We start from the raw sequence: 19,458 nt of genomic DNA, 5'->3' as shown, positions 1-19,458 counted from the left end.
AAAGCAGCTTTAAAGTTAGCAAAAAAGAAAGACATTAAAAAATAACTGCAATCAATGAGACAGACAAGTGTGCATAGAACAATAGGTTGCATACTTAACCCCATCACTTTGTTGCTTTAAGTTCATAGTCACTGTGTTTTAATAGTTCCTCATTTAAAGAAAACTCTCTCTTCAATGCTAATCCCAGTAATCCACCTATATTAGGAGCTCAGGACTCAAAATATCTTAAGGTTTAGACCATTATCAAACTCTTGAACTGAAAACAGTGGGCAACTTGGATTTGGGGGCAGGGAGGGAATAACGCCTATAATCTTTTCTACAGCTCACCATCGGAAACTTAGGACTTTGAAAATGCCCAAGTACTTAACTAAAGGGGCAGACTCAGACAATGTAGCATTGCCTAAGTGTTTTTCTTTCTTTCTTTCTTTCTTTCTTTCTTTCTTTCTTTCTTTCTTTCTTTCTTTCTTTCTTTCTTTTTCTCTCTCTCTTTTTAAAGATGTATTTATTTATAACAGAGAGAAAGAGAAGGAGGAAGGGAGAGAGGGAGGGAGACAGAGAGAGAAAGAGAACACCAGGGGATCACTCTGATGAATGCAATCAATGGTGAGGGTTGAACAGAAGACCTCGTGTTTGAAAGTCCAGTGTTTTACTTATTGTACGACTTCACCTCAGTTTTTTCCAGTCACCTGTGGTTGCCATAGCTGCACTTTATAGACAGAGATTTTATCTGAAGTACCGCATTTCACCTCAGATATCCACAGAGATACTACTGCATTTTAAAAGCACAGTGTGTTTAATGGATCTAAATATTATTAAATAGTGTCAATTAGGGGCTATGGGAAATGGCTCAGAGGGGCAGAATGTAGGACTTGTATGTCTGAGGCCACACGTTCAATACTCGGTGCCAAATATTATAGTGTGGTGCTCTAAACTAACTCTCTCTCTCTCTCTCTGTGTGTGTGTGTCAGATAATCTTTCATATAAGATTTAAATATTTTAAATTAATTACCAGAAAACATTTCTCGTAAATCTGTGTGTAAAATAGATACTTCAAGAAAACATAAGCTGGTTTATTTTGTAACTCTTAGAACTTAACTAACATGCTGCCACTCTGCTTACTCCACCCACTCACCCAGAATGTTCTAGCTTGAGAGAAAGAGTATTAGACAGGAATTCTATTTGCTTAAACTGAGTGCAGTGGCTGGAATACAATGAGTACTTAATAAATGTCTGTTGACTGAATTGGAAGAATGGCTTCCAGGACTAGTTTTCAACTGTAAGGACATTCCACAGAAATCTTCTGAGACAAATAGTTACTCCCAAACCCACAGAAGCAAAAGGACAAAGGAAACATGCCGTTGCAATTTTAAAATATCGATAAGAACAATTTAAAAAAAAACACCCATTTTGCTCATTTTAGTTGAAAAGGAAAGGCTGGGAAGATGTCACATAGAGAAAAGCTCGCACAAGAGGATGGTCAGGGTGATTAAACGCCAACTCAATATATTGGCCACTGAGATGAATTTTCATGTTGTGCTACGTCTGCAAGATCTAAGGACTCTAAAGGGGGTGGGGGTCAATGATTCAAAAGGTGTTGGGGGAATGTACCCTATGGTGGAGGGCAAAAGAACTTTAGTAGTGGGCTCAGTGCACTGGTGCATATATATTTGGGGAAGATTTGAAATTGTACCCCAGAGACAACTGCTGTCTTGTAGCGTGTACACTTAACCAGGTGCACCACCACCCAGCCCCAACTGCAGTCTTGTAAAAGAGCATTTCCTCAATTAATATATAATATATATTCTCTTGTTTTCCTTTCTATGTATTCAACATTCATGAGTTCAAACTTACAGAGGAAAATTAAGAGTTGCAATGGATACCCATTTCCTGCATACTCATGCAGGGTGCTGGCAACTACTGAAGGCCAGGAACCATGCCTCATTTGTTTTATACCTTTCTATTGTTTTCCATTCAGATTTCTATTTTTTGAAATATATATATATATATATATATATATATATATTCCCTTTTGTTGCCCTTGTTTCTTATTGTTCTGGTGGCTATTATTGTTGTTGTTATTGATGTCATCGTTGTTAGATAGGACAGAGAGAAACGGAGAGAGGTGGGAAAGACAGAGAGGGGGAGAGAAAGATAGACACCTGCAGACCTGCTTTACCACTTTTGAAACGACTCCCCTGCAAGTGGGGAGCCCAGGGCTTGAACCCGGATCTTTACCCAGGTCCTTGCGCTTCGCACCATGTGCTGCAGTTAACCTGCTGTGCTACTGCACTACTCCTCGATACAGATTTCTATACACATGGTGGGGGGTCAGGGGGACTCAATAAAGGTTCTGTAACAGTATGGAATCAGTGTTGTATCATATTAAATAAACCCATCACTGAGTCTTCTTTACAACCACTCTCCAGGGGGTGGGAGGTTGTGGCGGGGGGAGTTGGGGGAAGACATCCTAAAGAAATATACTTTGGGGACTTTGGAACCACAGCTGCCTGAGCTCAAACAGGCAGCAACTTTGAACCTGGGTTCCTCTGGATAGGGTAGGATACTGGGCTGGTCAGAGTGACACCAAAATACAGTCCCATAACTCTCTATTGAGCTGACAAACAAAGGTCAGGGGGACAAAAGAAAATCCTTTGATAATTTCTGAACTCACCCCCCCACCACAGTACCAGCCCCCAAGGGCAGTGCAGCCACTACTAGCAGGCTCCCCACTGAGCTATTTTCTTTACCATGATCTCTGGCTCACAAGGGATGTCATTCTAAGCCTCTTCCTTTAAATTCTCTCTCTCTCTCTCTCTCTCTTTACGTGACTGGAGCTCTATTTGAGTGACAAAATACCTGACCAATCAGAGCCTCATACCTGCCTGGGAAAGACTACCTGGAGGGTTTTCTTTTCTTTTCTTCTTTCTTTCTTTCTTTCTTTCTTTCTTTCTTTCTTTCTTTCTTTTCTTGATACTTCTTACAATTGGCTATCTTTGATCAGGCTGCCTGTAGCCAATCGAGCAGTCCAAGCTGCAGACTGACTGTTATCTACTCTATTTTATGTTATTTCATTACTACTATTATTACATATGTATGTCCCTTTTCCATCCACCTTCTTCAGGTTGACCAAAATTAGCCGTTGTTGTTTTTTCCATTGCTAGGATACTGGGTGTCCTATCTATTGTGAGAGGAACTTGTTTCTCTCTACCTTTTCTCTCCACTCTCCTTTTCCCCTCTTCCTAGCTAATTAAAAAAAAAAAAAAAAAAAAAAAACCTCTTTCACTGCTCTTCCTTTTTTCTTTCTTTCTTTTTTTTTTAAATTATTTTCTTCCTTCCTCCTTCTTTTGTTTTCTGAATTCACTGATACTCGCCTGTGAATTATTTGGGGGAAGAAATCTGACTTGGAGTGGACTCTATGTGTGTGTGCCTTCTCTACTTCCCTCTCTCCCCTTTCTATCTCTAGAATTAATATTGGACAGTAGATTTAGATAATTCTGTTTCGTGCTTTCCCTTTTTTCCTTTCTCTTTCTTTTTCTCTTTTCTTTTCTCTTACTTTTTCTTTTGTTTGGTTGTTTTTTTTTCTTGGACTGGAGGTGTGGTTTGCCTAAATGGTATTGGTTGAACTGCATCAATCCTTGCCTCAGTTACTATTGTTGTAATTTCTGAGGTTGGTGATTTCACTTGTCTTAAAGGTCTGTAGTATAGCGTGGCTTGTACACAAAACACAACAACTGGAGAATGACAGAACAGAAAAATAAAAACCACATTAATAAAAAAAATGGTTAAATCAAGAGCAAATAAAACTCCTACCACAATTAATCATGACAGGAGCCCAGAAGAAAGTCTAAATCAGTCAGAAGTAACCATAGATAAGAAAAGTATGCAAGCAATAGTAAGCATAATAGTCACACAAATGGAGACAGCTATGGAGGAAAGGACTATCAGAATTAGGGAAACAACAGATGAGACCCTCAAGAAAAATACTAGCTACCTCAAGGTAATTAGAGAACTGAAAGGTGAAATAGCTAAGCTAAATGCCAATTAGCAGAACAAGCTAATACTATAACTGAGCTAACAAAAGAAGAAGGGAAAGCAGATTAACAGAAGCAGAAAACAGAATTAGCCAGAGGATGAGCTAGAGAAAACAAAGAAAGAGGTAAAAGAGCTCAAAAGAGATTGAGAGACACTGAAAACAACAACAGAGACATATAGGATGATCTCAAAAGAAGTAATATTCGTATAATTGGCCTAGCAGAGAAAAAGAGGAAGGGGAAGTAAATAATATAGAGGAAATAATAGAAGAGAACTTCTCAGACCTAAACAACAGAAAGGACATTAATATTCAAGAGGTCCAGACAACAGAAACATCATAGTTACAATGAAAAGAAGTAAGCATAAAGAAAGGATACTATAGGCTGCAAGAGAGAAAAAAAAGTCAAATATAGGGGAAAACCCATAAGACTATCAGCAGACTTCTCCACTCAAACTTTAAAAGCCAGAAGACAATGGCAAGATACTTATCGAGCCCTCAATGAAAAAGGGTTTCAACCAAGGATAATATATCCTGCTAGACTTTCATTCAAACTAGATGGAGGGATCAAAACCTTCTCAGACAGACAACAGTTAAAGGAGACAACCATCACCAAGCCTGCCCTGAAAGAAGGTCTGAAGATCTCTTATAAACAAGAACATCACCATAATACTTGCCATATATCAGAGAAAATAAAAGATTGTTGAATAATGGCACTAGAATACATTCAATCCACAATAGTAATAAATGTCAATGGCTTAAACTCACGCATTAAAAGGCACAGAGTGGGATGATGGATCAGAAAACACAACATAACCACATGCTGCTTGCAAGAATCCCACCTGACCCAACAAGACAAATGCAGACTTAAAGTGAAAGGACGGAAAACTATCATACAGGCTAATAAACCACACAAAAAAAGCAGGAACAGCCATTCTCATCTCTGACACAATAGACTTTAAATTAAATAAAGTAAAAAAAGATATGAAAGGCCATTACATAAAGATTAGAGGATCAATCAGCCAAGAAGACTTAACAATTATTAACAGCTATGCACCCAATGAGGGCCCAGCTAAATACATCAAACACCTACTGAAAGAACTACAAAAATACATCAATAGTAATACAATAATAGTGGGAGACTTCAAAACCCCACTCTCACACTTAGACAGATCAACAAAGCAGAGAATCAACAAAGAAACAAGATAATTAAATGAAGAGATGGACAGAATAGACCTCCTGGACATTTTCAGAGTCCTTTAAAACCGGAATACACATTCTCTTCAAATCCACACAGCACATACCCAAGGACAGACCATGTGGTAGGCCACAAAGACAGTATCAACAAATTCAAGAGCATTGAAATCATCCCATGTATCTTCTCAGACTACAGTGGAGTAAAGCTAACATTCAACAACAAACAGAAAATTACTTAAAGACACAGAATTTGGAAACTCAACAACATATTGCTTAAGAACCACTGGGTCAGAGAGACAGTCAAGCAAGAAATTCAACCATTCCTGGAAACAAATGAAAATGAAGACACAAGTTATCAAAATATTTGGGACGCAGCTAAAGCAGTATTGAGAGGGAAACTCATAGCCATACAGTCACATATTAAAGAACAAGAAAAAGCTCAAATAAACGACCTTACAACACACCTTAGGACTTAGGGGAAGAGGAACAAAGGAACCTTAAAGCAACCAGAAGGACAGAAATCACTAAATTAGAGCAGAAATAAACAACATCAAAAATAATAGAACCATACAAAAGATCAATGAAGTCAAATGTTGGTTCTTTGAAAAATTAAAAAAGATTGACAAACCCCTAGCCAGACTCACTAATAAAAAAAAGGAGAACGCTCAAATTAATAAAATCTTAAACGATAGAGGAGATATCACAACTGACACCACGGAAATCCAGAAAATCATGCAAAACTTCTATTAAGAACTATACGCCACCAAGCTAGAAAATCTGGAAGAAATGGAAGCATTCCTAGAAACATATGCCCTTCCAAAACTGAACAAAGAAGAACTACAAAACCTAAGTACACCAATCACAGACAAAGAAATGGAAACATTTCTTAAGAATCTACCCAACATCAAATGTCCTGGACCAGATGGCTTCACGAACGAATTCTACAAAACCTTCAGGAAACAGTTAATACCCATACTTCTAAAGCTCTTCCATAAGATCGAAGAAACAGGAACACTCCCTTCCACCTTCCATGAAGCCAACATCACCCTAATACCAAAAACAGATAGGGACACAACAAAAAAGTGAAACTACAGACCAATATCTCTGATGAACATAGATGCCAAAATGTTAAACAAGATCCTAGCCAACTGGATACAGTATATCAATAAGACTGTTCATCACAACCAAGGGGGATTTATCCCAGGAATGCAAGGCTGGTTCAACATATGCAAGTCAATCAATGTCATTCACCATGTCAATAAAAGCAAAGCTAAAAACCACATAATTATCTCAATAGATGAAGTGAAAGCCTTTGACAAAATCCAACACCCACTAATGCTCAAAACTCTACAAAAATGGTAATAGAGGGGAAATTCCTCCCCATAGTGGAATCCATATATATAAAACCTACATCCAACATCATACTCAATGGACAGAAGCTGAAAGCATTCCCCCTCAGATCAGGGACTAGACAGGGCTGTACACTATCACCACTACTCTTCAACATAGTATTGGAAATTCTTGCCATAGCAATCAGACAAGAGAAAGAAATCAAAGGAATACAAATTGAAAGGGAAGGAGTCAAGCTCTCAGTATTTGCAGATGATATGATAGTATACATAGAAAAACCTAAAGAATCCAGCAGAAAACTATTGGAACTTATTAGGCAGTATAGCAAGGTGTCAGGCTACAAAATCAATGTACAAAAATCACTGGCATTTCTTTATGCAAACACTAAATCTGAAGACAAAGACATCCAGAAATGACTCCCATTCACTGCTGCAGCATAATCAGTAAAATACCGAGGAATAAAGCTGACCAAAGGAGTGAAAGACTTTTATACTGAAAACTATGAGCCACTATTCAAGGAAATAGAAACTGATACCAAGAAATGGAAAGACAGCCCATGCTCATGGACTGGATGAATTAATATCATCAAAATGAACATTCTCCCCAGAGCCATATACAAATTTAATGTGATACCCATCAAAATTCCACCAAGCTTCTTTAAGAGGATAGAACAAAAACTACATTTATCTGGAACCATAAAACACCTAGAATTGCCAAAACCATCTTGAGGAAAAGAAACAGAAATGGAGGCATCACACTCCCAGATCTCAAACTATATTATAAGGCCATCATCATCAAAACAGCCTGTTACTGGAAGAAAAATAGGCAAAGAGACCAGTGGAACAGAACAGAAAGCCCAGAACTAAACCCCCACACCTGTGGACATCTAATCTTTGATAAGGGGGCCCAAAGTATTAAATGGAGGAAGGAGGTTCTCTTCAATAAATGGTGCTGCCTGGGAAAACTGGGTTGAAACATGCAGAAGAATGAAACTGAACCACCTTATCTCCCCAGAAACAAAAATCAACTCCAAATGGATCAAGGACCTGGATCTTAGACCAGAAACTATCAAATACTTAGGTGAAAAAATTGGTGGAACACTTTCCTACCTAAACCTCAAGGACATCTTTGATGAAACAAACCCAATTGCAAGGAAGACTAAAGCAGAAACAAATCAATGGGACTACATCAAATTGAAAAGCTTCTGCACAGCCAAAGAAACTATCAAACAAACAAAGAGACCCCTCACAGAATGGGAGAAGATCTTCGCATGCCATACATCAGACAAGAGACTAATAAGCAAAAATACAAAGAGATCAGCAAATTTAGCACCAAAAAAGCAAATGACTCCATCCAAAAATGGGCAGAGGATATGAACAAAACATTCACCTCAGAGGAGATTCAAAAGGCTAACAAACATATGAAAAATTGCTCCATGTCACTGATTGTCAGAAAAATTCAAATAAAGACAACACTGAGATACCACTTCACGCCTGTGAGAATGGCATCCATCAAAAAGGACAACAGCAACAAATGCTGGAGAGGCTGTGGGGACAGAGGAACCCTTCTGCACTGCTGGTGCGGATGTAAATTGGTCCAATCTCTGTGGAGAGTGGTCTGGAGAACTCTCACAAGGCTAGACATGGACCTTCCATATGCTGCAGTAATTCCTCTCTTGGGGTTATACCCCCAAGGACTCCATAACACCCAACCAAAAAGAGGTGTGTACTCCTATGTTCATAGCAGCACAATTCATAATAGCTAAAACCTGGAAGCAACCCAGGTGCCCAACAACAGATGAGTGGCTGAGAAAGCTGTGGTACATATACACAATGGAATACTATACAACTATCAAAAACAATGAACCCACCTTCTCTGACCCATCTTGGACAGAGCTAGAAGGAATGATGTTAAGTGAGCTAAGTCAGAAAGATAAAGATGAGTATGGGATGATCCCACTCATCAACAGAAGTTGAGAAAGAAGAACACAAAGGGAAACTAAAACCAGGATTTGACTAAATCTGGAGTAGGGCACCAAAGTAAAAACCCTGGGGTGAGGGTGAGGGTGGATATTCAGGTTCCCGGGGCTGTGGGGGTTGGGGGGGGAAGGGCATATGGCACACAATCTTTTGGTGATGGGAATGGTGTTTATGTACACTCCTGTTAATTTGTAGTCATATAAATCACCATTTAATTAATATGAGAGGGGAAAAATTGATTGTATGTCTCAAACTTTTTAAAGCACAGACTGAGTCTTTTTAATACATAGGTTGAGTCTTTGATGTGTTGACTCTCTCAAAGCCTAGACCAGGGAGAACAGAAGCAACTGGTGGCACAGCATATACAAATAATGTCAAAGGACATAATTTATGGTGATGTTGGGTATTATACACTAAATCCTAACAAAGGGATTTTTCAAAGTTAACCCAATTACCAAATAAATGTGATTATAACAATAACAATCTATTTTCTTCTTGAACCCTAAGACAGCAGGAACCTTCCATTTCCAGTATAGAGCCTATATTTCCCCCAGTCCTGAAACCTTAGGGTGGGGCACACTTTCCTGCATGATTATCTAAATTCATACCAAATAATATTGCATCTGCCAATCCCAACCTAATCAACGCATCGAGTACCAACTCAACATGCTTCAGCTCAGACTGTGTCCAGAGACTTCAGGTGTGAAATGACAACCCTTCAGCTTCATTGCTCAGATGAGACCTTTCCTTTCATAGTATTCTCTAATTCCATCCCAGGTGGTTCACTTCCTAACAAAGTCCCAAAACCTAGATATAGACCAGGTCCTGTGAGATAGAGCATATGTTCACATGTATCCATAAACTAGGGCAAAATATATACCTGAAAGCAAAAGTACACAATAGTCTGCAGTGAGTCAGTATAAAGTTCGTAATGAAATAGTATCTAATTAGACTTAGATACCCTCCTCACCTACTTCCTATTACAGTTCTCTCACTCACTCCAAAGCGAACCTTGGCAAAGCAAGGACTGAAAAGGCTGAATAAGGGCAAGAGAGTGACATACTTTAACGATGACTCTTTAGTCACTATAGGCCACCCCATCAGCTGGGGCCCTAGGCGGGGAGCCCTGAGATTCCCAAAAAGACATGATGGGCCTAGACCTCGAATGAATCCCTCTCTTCATTGCTACATGTCATTTCTATCAGGAACAACAAAAAAAGACCCCTTTGTAGGTCCCCCCATAGGACCCTGCCCTCACTTGGATCAACAACAGTAGAGAATGTTCCATCCTCCCTTCGGAGGATGGACAACATACTCTATGCTACACCTGTGGAAGATGGGTCGATACTGGGGCAGCATGGAATGTTCCTACTCATGACCACAGAATGTGAGCTCAGATCTACAGGGATGCAAAGGTTATACAGGCTCATAAGATGAATATGGGCCCCAGACCAAATCAAATTGATGGGGTTTACAATCAACAATATTTATACACCTTTCCCATATTAGGGAGGTACTCTCTTCCCCGATCCAGCATTCTGTTCCTTTTCCAGCCATGACATCACCTCTGCAGACAGTAACTTGGATCCACCTGCATATCAGATTTCAGCCTCAGAGAAAAAAAAAAAAACACCTAGTATAGCTACAGGCCCTTTGAAATATAACTAAAATATGCCTACTAGCCATCTACAAAATGGAGGACCCTCCAACACTTCATCTGCACTATTCCTGCCCTTAGGTCCATGATTGGTCAACAATTTGTTTGGCTTTGTATGTTAACTCTCTTTTCAGCCACCAGGTTCCAGATGCCAGCATGATGCCGACCAGACTTCCCTGGACAGATGACCCTACCAATGTGTCCTAGAACTCTGCTTCCCCAGAGCCCTACCCTACTAGGGAAAGAGAGAGGCAGACTGGGAGTATGGATCGACCAGTCAACGCCCATGTTCAGCAGGGAAGCAGTTACAGAAGCCAGACCTTCCACCTTCTGTATCCCACAATGACTTTGGGTCCACACTCCCAGAGGAATAAAGAATAGGAAAGCTATCAGGGGAGGGGATGGGATACAGAGATCTGGTGATGGGAATTGTGTGGAGTTGTACCCCTCTTATCCTATGGTTTTGTTAATGTCTCCTTTTTAAAATAAATTTTAAAAATTTTAAAAAAGAAATATACTTTGGATTAAATACCAAAAAAAAAAAAACCAAAATAAAAAAACTAAATAAATTCCCTTCATGATACCAAATGAAAAAGTACTCACAGACCTGAGTTTGGACTCATTTCAATCAGGTAAACAGGGCATATTTGTTTTCCTGCGATAAAAAGAGGCTCAAACAGCCAGCCCGGGGTTGGTACCTGAATAAATTAGCAATCATTTACATGGCATCCATAATGAGCAAGATATTGAGAAGGATGAAATAGTGTATTTGCCGCCCTAATCACCACCGACAACAATTCACAATGGGCAAGTACCTGATTAAAGTAATTCACTGTAAGTCCCCTATCTGAAAAGCAGATGTGTTTCTAAATTCAGAAATGTTCAGACTTGTGGACAGGCAATAACCCGTTTATACTATATATTGTGTAATAGTCCAGTAAGCTCAGAGCCATTGCCCCCATGCACATATTACTAATTATAAAACAAACCCAAATATAGAATAACATTGGGAAGAATAAAGACTATAAGCACCACGAAAGGTCCCAGGTTCAATCCCGAGCACCACCATAAGCCAGAGCTGAGCAGTGTTCTGGTTTCCCTCTGTGTATATCTTTCTCTCTCTCATTAAAAGAAAGAAAGAAAGAAAGAAAGAAAGAAAGAAAGAAAGAAAGAAAGAAAGAAAGAAAGAAAGGACTATAAGTACCCTCATGTCAGTTTGTTAGATTTGCCACTGCCTAAGTTTTAGTATCTAACTTACCAGTTATAACGTATCCGTTTTCAGGGAAGTCGAAATTTCAAAATTGCAAGCAGCTCGTTGTAGACCTAGATAATCTATTTAGTGCTTACCATTAATCCTTACCTAACAGATAAATTCAATTGTTCCTATTATACAGATAGACAATGTGATTTAGATAATTAACTAACTCTGGACTGAGGAGAAAGCATAATGGTTAGACAAAAAGACTTTGATGAATGAGACACCAAAGGTCTTGGGTTTGATACCACCATAAACCAGAGCTGAGCAGTGCTCTGTTTGAAGGGTAAAAAATGTTAACTAACTCACCTTATGCCCACTGTTAAGTCTTCTTGCTAGAACTGGAATCCAGGAAGCTCCAGTTCTGAGTCTAGCCCCAGAGCTTGTGCTCTGTGACCTCGCTTAAAAGTCACCTGAGAACACCAGACAAGCATGTGAAATGGAAGTCACCATTAAACAATTTTAGTATCCAGAACGATTGCAGCAGAAACAGCAGAAGGCAGCATCTATCGATTAGTCAACAACTATTTATAGAGGCAGGCCACAGTGCCAGGTGCTTAGGGTACAGGGATGAGACAACCAGGCAATGTTCAGATTGCTTCCACAGAGCCCGAGATCAGTGGTGTGCTGCCCAAGCATCAAATGAAGATACTTATGAAGTACATAGCAAGTGTATGACTGCCACTCACTTGCGTGTGTGCGTGCGTTCGTGCGTGCTTAGGTATGTGCGTGCGTGTGTATGCATATGCGTGTAAAACTGGGCACAGGATTTGAATGGTTCCTTCAACGAGGGTTGGGATTTACAATGACAAAGGAAACGGATGATGCCACAGCATTCAGTCAGCAAGTAGTTATTGTGCACATACTCTGTGCCAAGAATGATGCCAAATCACTGAAGTTTCAACTGGGGGAATTCATTTAAACCAAACGGGACTGAAAATAGGAAGAGTGGTAAACTTGGCCCAGATCATGTCTAGAAGGACCCTCGTGCTGAGTTGAAAAGTTGGACCTACACTCTGTAAGAGTCACTGAAGATTCCCCTATAATACAGGGCTTTACTTCCACTGAATGAATGAATGCCAATAACCATCTATATTCCTATTTGGGATCAACTGGACTCCAAAGCTCAACTGCTTTCAAGCAAGTCTCCCTAGCAATAAATTAAATGCCAAGACTCAGTTCAGTTAAGCCTCAAGGAATACGACAAACTTAATCTCCCAGAGAATAAAATAACGGTAATTTGAAATTGTTGGGGAAGGCAACAGCTGAAGTAAATTGGCAAGTCCTGTTTCAAATCCCAAAGACTATTTCTAAAATCTAAGTTGTTCGTTGTTCGTTTATACATAAGGGAAAATTTAAACCTTCCAAAGGAAACAGTTTCTATGAGAAAATATAACATTATTCTCTGATAAATTCTGAAGTTGAACAATGATCTGATGTTTTTAACAGTTTATTTACTTAGAGAGAGAGAGAGAGAAAGCGAAAGGGAGTCAGGCTGTAGCGCAGTGGGTTAAGCACAGGTGGTGCAAAGCGCAAGGACTGGCATAAAGACCCCGGTTCGAGCCCCTGGCTCCCCGCCTGCAGGGGAGTCATGTCACAGGCAGTGAAGCAGGTCTGCAGGTGTCTATCTTTCTCTCCCCCTCTCTATCTTCCCCTCCTCTATCCATTTCTCTCTGTTCTATCCAACAATGACAACAACAATAAAGAGTAACAAGGGCAACAAAAGGGAATAAATAAATATTAAGAGAGGGAGAGAGGGAGTCGGGCGGTAGTGCAGTGGGTTACACACAGGTGGTGCAAAGCTCAAGGACTGGCATAAGGATCCCAGTTGGAGCCCCAGCCTCCCCACCTGCAGGGGAGTTGCTTCACAGGCAGTGAAGCAGGTCTGCAGGTGTCTATCTTTCTTTCCCCTTCTCTGTCTTCCCCTCCTCTCTCCATTTCTCTCTGTCCTATCCAACAAGGATGACAGCAATACTAAATACAACAATAAAAAACAAGGGCAACAAAAGGGAATAAATAAATCAATTAAAAGAAAGAGAGAGAGAGACCCTAGAACACTGCTAAATTCTGGTTTAAGGTAGTGCTGAGGATTAAACCTGGGACCTCAGAGCTTCAGGCATGAAAGTATTTTGCAAGAATCATGCTATCTCCCCAGCCCAAGATCTAATTTTTAATAGAGTTGATCACAACTTGACTTCAGTAGGACAGTAGAAAGAAAGCAAACTGGTTTTTCACATATTTGCCAACCCTCCCCCACCCCAAGTTCCCATTCCCTTTATCTAGACAGGGTAGAACAGAATTACGTATCTGTTTAGCACACATATCAAACAAAGTTTTCCTTTCTCAGGTCTTAATGTAAACAACTGAACAGCTATCCTATTTAAGCTCTGCAAAACACTATTATTGTTTTATTTCCCCTAGATAAGTTTCCCCCACTGGCTGTCTACAGAAAAAAAAAATAGTTAACAAACACTCCTCAAGAGTTTTTCATTATTTTTAGAACCAAACCCAAATTCTTTATCAGAATCTCCTCTCTGCATTATCTACTATCTGACCCCTCTAAGCAGTCAAACACCTTTGACTACTGCCCTAACCAGATCATCAGGTCCCAGCCATGCTGGTTTGCTTACTTTCTGTTCCTTGAATGCACAAACTTTGTTTGTTTGTTTGTCTGTTTATATCTTCCAAGGCCTTGGTTCTTAAACCTTTCCTCTTCTATTTCAGGTCTCTGTTTAAAAGGCACATTAGCTAATAGGCTGCTCCAGACCACCCTGGCTAAATTAAATAAGCTCCTTCCAGTTCTCCACTACACATTTTGCAATGTTGGTCTTACACTCTTCATTTATTTATGTGTTGCTGCTGAACTTTGGTAGACTATACCCTCCTTGAGGTTGAGTCCACAGGAGGGAGCAAGGATCAGGTCTTGACATACGAAAGAGTCTTTGTGGGGTCTGGATGATAGCTCAATAGGGAGAGCTTGGGATCCACATGCCTGAGACTTCTGGTTTGAACCTAGGTGTTCAATGTGCAGGAGTGGCATGTGTCTGTCTGTCTCCCCGCCCCCATCTTTCTCCTTCTCTTCTCCCCCTCCCCCTTTGTCCTGTCTAATGTGCAATAAGAATTTGCTGGGCTTAAACAAAATTAGTAAAGTCATGGGCCCCTTGGAAAATAGCTAAAATAGACTTCCTAGATTTTTTCAAAAGGGAGACCCCCCAAATCTCATCTGCTATATTCTTACCTTTAGGTTCCTGATTATGAAACAATTTGTTATGCTTTATATATTAAAGCTTTTCAGCCACCAAGTTGCAGATGCTACCATGACACCAACATGACTTCCCTGGGCAGAGGACCTCACCATTGTGTCTTGGAACCCCACCTCTCCAGAGCCCTGCCTCAATAAGGAAAGACAGAAACAGGCTGGGAGTATGGATTGACCTACCAATGCCCTTGTCCAGTGGAGAAGCAATTACAGAAGCCAGACCTTCCACCTTCTGCTCTCCATAATGATCCTGGATCCATACTCCCAAAGTGATAAAGAATAGGGAAGCCTCCAATGGAGGGGATGGGATACAGAGCTCTGGTGGTGGGAATTGTACCCCCTCTTTTTTAAAAAAAATTATTTATAAAACAGAAACACTGATAAGAGCATAGGGTAAGAGGGGTATGGGAATTGTACCCCTCTTATCCTACAGTCTTGTTGATCATTATTAAATCAATACAAAATGAAAAAACAAACAACAAAAAAAGAACAGGGAATCTTGTGCCTAATATGGAAGATGTTTACCAAAGAAAGTATAACATGTTAGTAGCTTCAGAAAGTCTCCCTTTAGCATGGATCGACCTGTCAACGCCCATGTTCAGTGGGGAAGCAATTACAGAAGCCAGACCTTCCACCTTCTGCATCCTATAACGACTCTGAGTCCATACTCCCAGAGGGATAAAGAATAGGAAAGCTATCAGGGGAAGGAATGGGATACGGAGTTCTGATGGGAATTGTGTGGAGTTGTACCCCTCTTATCAGGTGTTTTTTGTCGGTGTTTCCTTTTTATAAATAAAAATTTAAAAAAAAAGAGGAAGTCTCCCTTTTTGTGATTATTGAGCTATTTTCTCAATGCTCATCCTTCTCCATCATTTTCAGAAATATGATGATGTCTCACAAATGCTTGTGGCTCTTTTTCCCAACAGTAAAAAACAGATTGGCTTCAACCACTGCATTTAAGAAAGGGGGGAAAAATCTCTAAGAGGCTGCAGTAGGAAGCCAACCAATTTGAAAACTGGCACTTCTCATTTCACTAGCACCATAAGTCAAAGTACAGAGAAGAGTAATTCAAAAGCAGAGACAACTGAGAGGATAATTCAATGGTGAGCTACAGTTATGTTTAGTAACATTAGAAATATGCACTCTGGGGGCCAGGTGGTGGCGCACCTGATTGAGTGGTTGAGCACACATGTTATAATGTGCAAAGACTCAGGTTGGATACTCTGGTCCCCTCCTGCAGGGGGAAGCTTCATGAGTGGTGAAGCAGTGTTGTAGGTGTCTCTGTCTCCCAATCACCCCTTCCCTTCTGACTGTCTCTATCCAATAAATAAATAAATATAATTAATTTTTTTTAAATTTTAAAAAGTAATATGCACTCTGATAATTTCTAGCTGTACAGTTGAGTTAGCAAATACATGTCAAGTCGTACTGAAGATCCCGAGCAAATGATGCTAACAAGTTCACATTCACCTTGAGTTTTTTCCTAGTTCACACTAGTGGTGATCATAGCTTAGATATAGATTCCATAATCACCAAAGGTGTGTGGGGGGGGGGACATAACGTTACTGTTGATAATCATTTTCTTAGAAACAGTGGCAAGTATATACTTCTAGAATGATCAGTCAAGGAAAGTGCAGACTAGTCTGTTGAACCTGTTAGAGTGCACATGTTAGAATGTGCAAGGACATGGTCCGGGAGGTGGCATAATGGTTAAGGCATTGGACTCTCAAGCATGAGGTCCTGAGTTCAATCCCCGGCAGCACATGTACCAGAATGATGTCTGGTTCTTTCTTTCTCTTCTTTCATTTCTCATGAATAAATAAATAAAATCCTTAAAAACAAACAAAAAAGAATGTGCAAGGACCTGGGTTCAAGCCCAGGAGTCCCCACTTCAAGGGGAAAGCATTATGAGCAGTGAAGCAGTGCTGCAGATCTCAATCTCCTGGATTGATATTCTCTCTCTCTCTCTCTCTCATTTCCTCTCTCTCTCCCCATATCTAACTCTCCCTCTAACTCTCTCCCTCCTCTCCCCTCTGCATCTCCCTTTTTCCTACTGATTTCTGTCTCTATCCAATAAAGAAAGAAAATATTTTTTAAAAGAAAGTTACAGATTAAGAAGGGTACATTAATTATACTCCGCTTTTCCTGCCCCCTCCCCTTTATTAGAACTAACATGAAATCAGGAATTCATTGAGTGAATGAGAGGAAACCCCAGGTCATTTAGAAGCTATCTCAGTAAACTGATAAGCAATAGCCTTTACTGTTTTTATGGGAACCACTTTCTTCAGAACATCAACTAACTCTCTCTCTAGTCACACTCCACTTTTCAAAGTGTGTGCTTATAAAAATGGCAGATTCAAAACCTTCCCGAAGTTGAGGTTTTCATCTGTCAGTTTTTTTTTAATCTCATTGAGGTTGCATCAGAAACTATCAATACCTTCATTGTCTCACCGCCAAAAGAAGTGTTACCAGGATAGTAAAAAACGAGCTGTCACCTTCATTTGGCTTCTTCTGTGATTACTGCCAGTTAGTGCACACTTGGCCCTATATCAAGCAGACAACCCCTCACTCTGTTGAGTTTAAGGATGGTATAAGGACTTGTAATTAAGGAGGTCTTGCCAATAGTCTTAAATGCAAAATGACATCCAAACTCTGTAATCACTTCATTTTCCTCTGATTTCAAATGTGAGGGCCAGGAAGATATGTGTTGTGGTAGCAAGCAGATTTGAATATGTGAGGTGCCAGGTTTCATCCTTCTGAGCCCCCAAGAGCCAGAGCTGAGTGGTGTTCTTGTTTTAAAAAAAAAGTCAAATATGAGCACCATCTGAAAGAAAAAAAAAAGCTGGCAAACCTCAGCTTGTGCTAGTTCACTGTGCCTGCTTGCACTCTGGGCTTCTCCATTTACTTTTCTGCACACACTAGTTCCAGGTAAGTGACTAAAGGCACCTCGCAGGGCAAAGGCATGGGAGGGGAGGGGAATTCCCCAAGCTACCACAGAGAGCTGTTATTGTGTGCAGTCAACTTGAGCAAACCCATCTTCAATCCACAGAAAAAATGCTCTTTCTTAACTACACAATTCTGGAATGCCACAAGTTAGATCTCTTTGTTATCTAGACTGAGATATATATATATATATATTTTTAAATGCTGGTCAAAGGGTTCATACACACATTAACGGTAAGAAACTGTGGCTTAAAAAAAAAGGTATTCTCCTATTAAAGGTAGTTTTCAACCCCTGAGTTCATCAGTTCCCATCTGATGTACTTAGTAATCAGCCCGAGACACTAAAAAGTCAGTTCAGTGACTTTCTCACAAACCACTAGATTCCTCTGAGAACATTAAAACGATGGAAGAACCCACTTTGCAGATGGAGAAACGGAGCCAGACATCAAAAGTCCCTTCTCTCTCAGTCTCTCTCTCTCTCTCTCTCTCTCTCTCTCTCTCTCTCTCTCTCCTGCTGGGCTGAAGGAAGTAATCAGATTGGCGAAATAATCAGATTGGCGACACTTGGATTACATAAAAACACGCTAACAATTAAAATTAAGTGGTTGTGGTTCTTGGACAAAGTCACTGAAACCTAGAAAGAAACTTTAGGACTCCTTAGCGGGTATTTACTAGAGGATCATTCTCATCGATGCCAATAAACCGTAGGCAAGACTGCAAGCTTCCAAGAACGTCATTAATTCAAACTGTGATGAAAGGAAAGAAGCCAAGACATCCAGAGATGAAGCCCTTCCGAGCGGAGTTACAAGCTTCGAGGGAGGGAGAAGAATGTGCTCCTGACTTTGGGAGCCAGGGAAGCCAGAGGAGTTCGAACATCTTCAGGAAGGGATGGGTTGGAAAGCGAAAGGCATAAACTGTTAGAAGGTAAGGGACGGTGGGATCGAGGTAGCCTGAGGGACCCCAGATCAGGACAGCTGCAGCCAAGCTGGGACGAGAAGATCGTGGAGGGGGTAACAAAGAAACAAGAGGGAAACGGGGTGCTGGGATCCTAAAAAGAACCCAGGCGTCAGGCGAAGCCAACGAGTCCAGGAGGTAGGGGTGAGAAGGTGCGGGAGAGAGGGCGCGCACCCGCACGTGGGAGAAGAGGGGGTGCGCGGGGGGCGTGCAAGCAGCGGAGCTGGTTCCCTGCCCCTTGGCCCCGGGGTGCAGACAGCGACGCGCGGGGTCCCAGCGGCGGGGAGGCGGTGGCTGGCGCCCCGGCGGCGACTTCAGGACCGTGTCTCACCTTGTTCGCCGCGTCCCGGCGTCCCACCGCCCGTCCGCCGGCTGCTGCGCCCAAGGGCCAAAGAGCAAGTCGCTGGGCTCAGCGGGAGCTCCCTTGTGCAGCCGCCCCCCGCACCTCCGCACCCCCGGGCTCGCCCCGGCACTTCGCGCTGTCTTCCCCAGCAGGCAGGCAGGCAGGCAGGCAGGCAGAGAGCACCCGACCTTAACCCAAGCGCCGCGCTGCTCAGTGTCCTAAGCGTCCGTGTGCCAGGCTTCCCCGGAATAGGAGCCGAGCCGCCGCGACCGCCGCGGCAGAGCCTCCGCCTGACCTCACCGGGGGGTGGGGGGACGCGGGAGGGGGCGGGAGCCCAGTTGAGGAGGGAGGGCGCGCGGGGGCGGGCGGGGGAAACATGGCGGCGGGGGTGGCCCTGGCGGCGCCTGCGCGGGTGGCAGCGGGGAGCTGGGGCTAGGACGGTGCGGAGGGTCCGAGCGCAACTCCTCCACCCGAACCCACGCGTGGTGAGG

At 41.6% G+C, this 19,458-nt stretch overlaps 1 protein-coding gene across 4 annotated transcripts in view; it reads right to left on the bottom strand.

Annotated features, from left to right (window-relative positions):
• The window catches only part of KLHL13 (kelch like family member 13), a 264,819-nt gene that overhangs the window by 244,850 nt on the left and 511 nt on the right, over window positions 1-19,458 (bottom strand). For 2 of the 4 annotated variants that reach the window (XM_060183004.1, XM_060183006.1), the window contains exon 1: window positions 18,956-19,237. The exons of 1 other annotated variant lie outside the window; for it this stretch is intronic. The gene's annotated coding sequence lies outside the window, so the exon portion shown is untranslated. Of the gene's footprint in view, window positions 1-18,955; window positions 19,244-19,458 lie in introns of those variants that run through there. One more of the 4 variants, XM_060182999.1, reaches the window with a different exon arrangement.

The sequence above is a fragment of the Erinaceus europaeus genome, chromosome X (assembly GCF_950295315.1).
Source record: "Erinaceus europaeus chromosome X, mEriEur2.1, whole genome shotgun sequence".
NCBI classification, from domain to species: domain Eukaryota; kingdom Metazoa; phylum Chordata; class Mammalia; order Eulipotyphla; family Erinaceidae; genus Erinaceus; species Erinaceus europaeus.
Note: the sequence above shows the minus strand (reverse complement) of the source record. Positions and strands in the feature narration are given on the sequence as shown.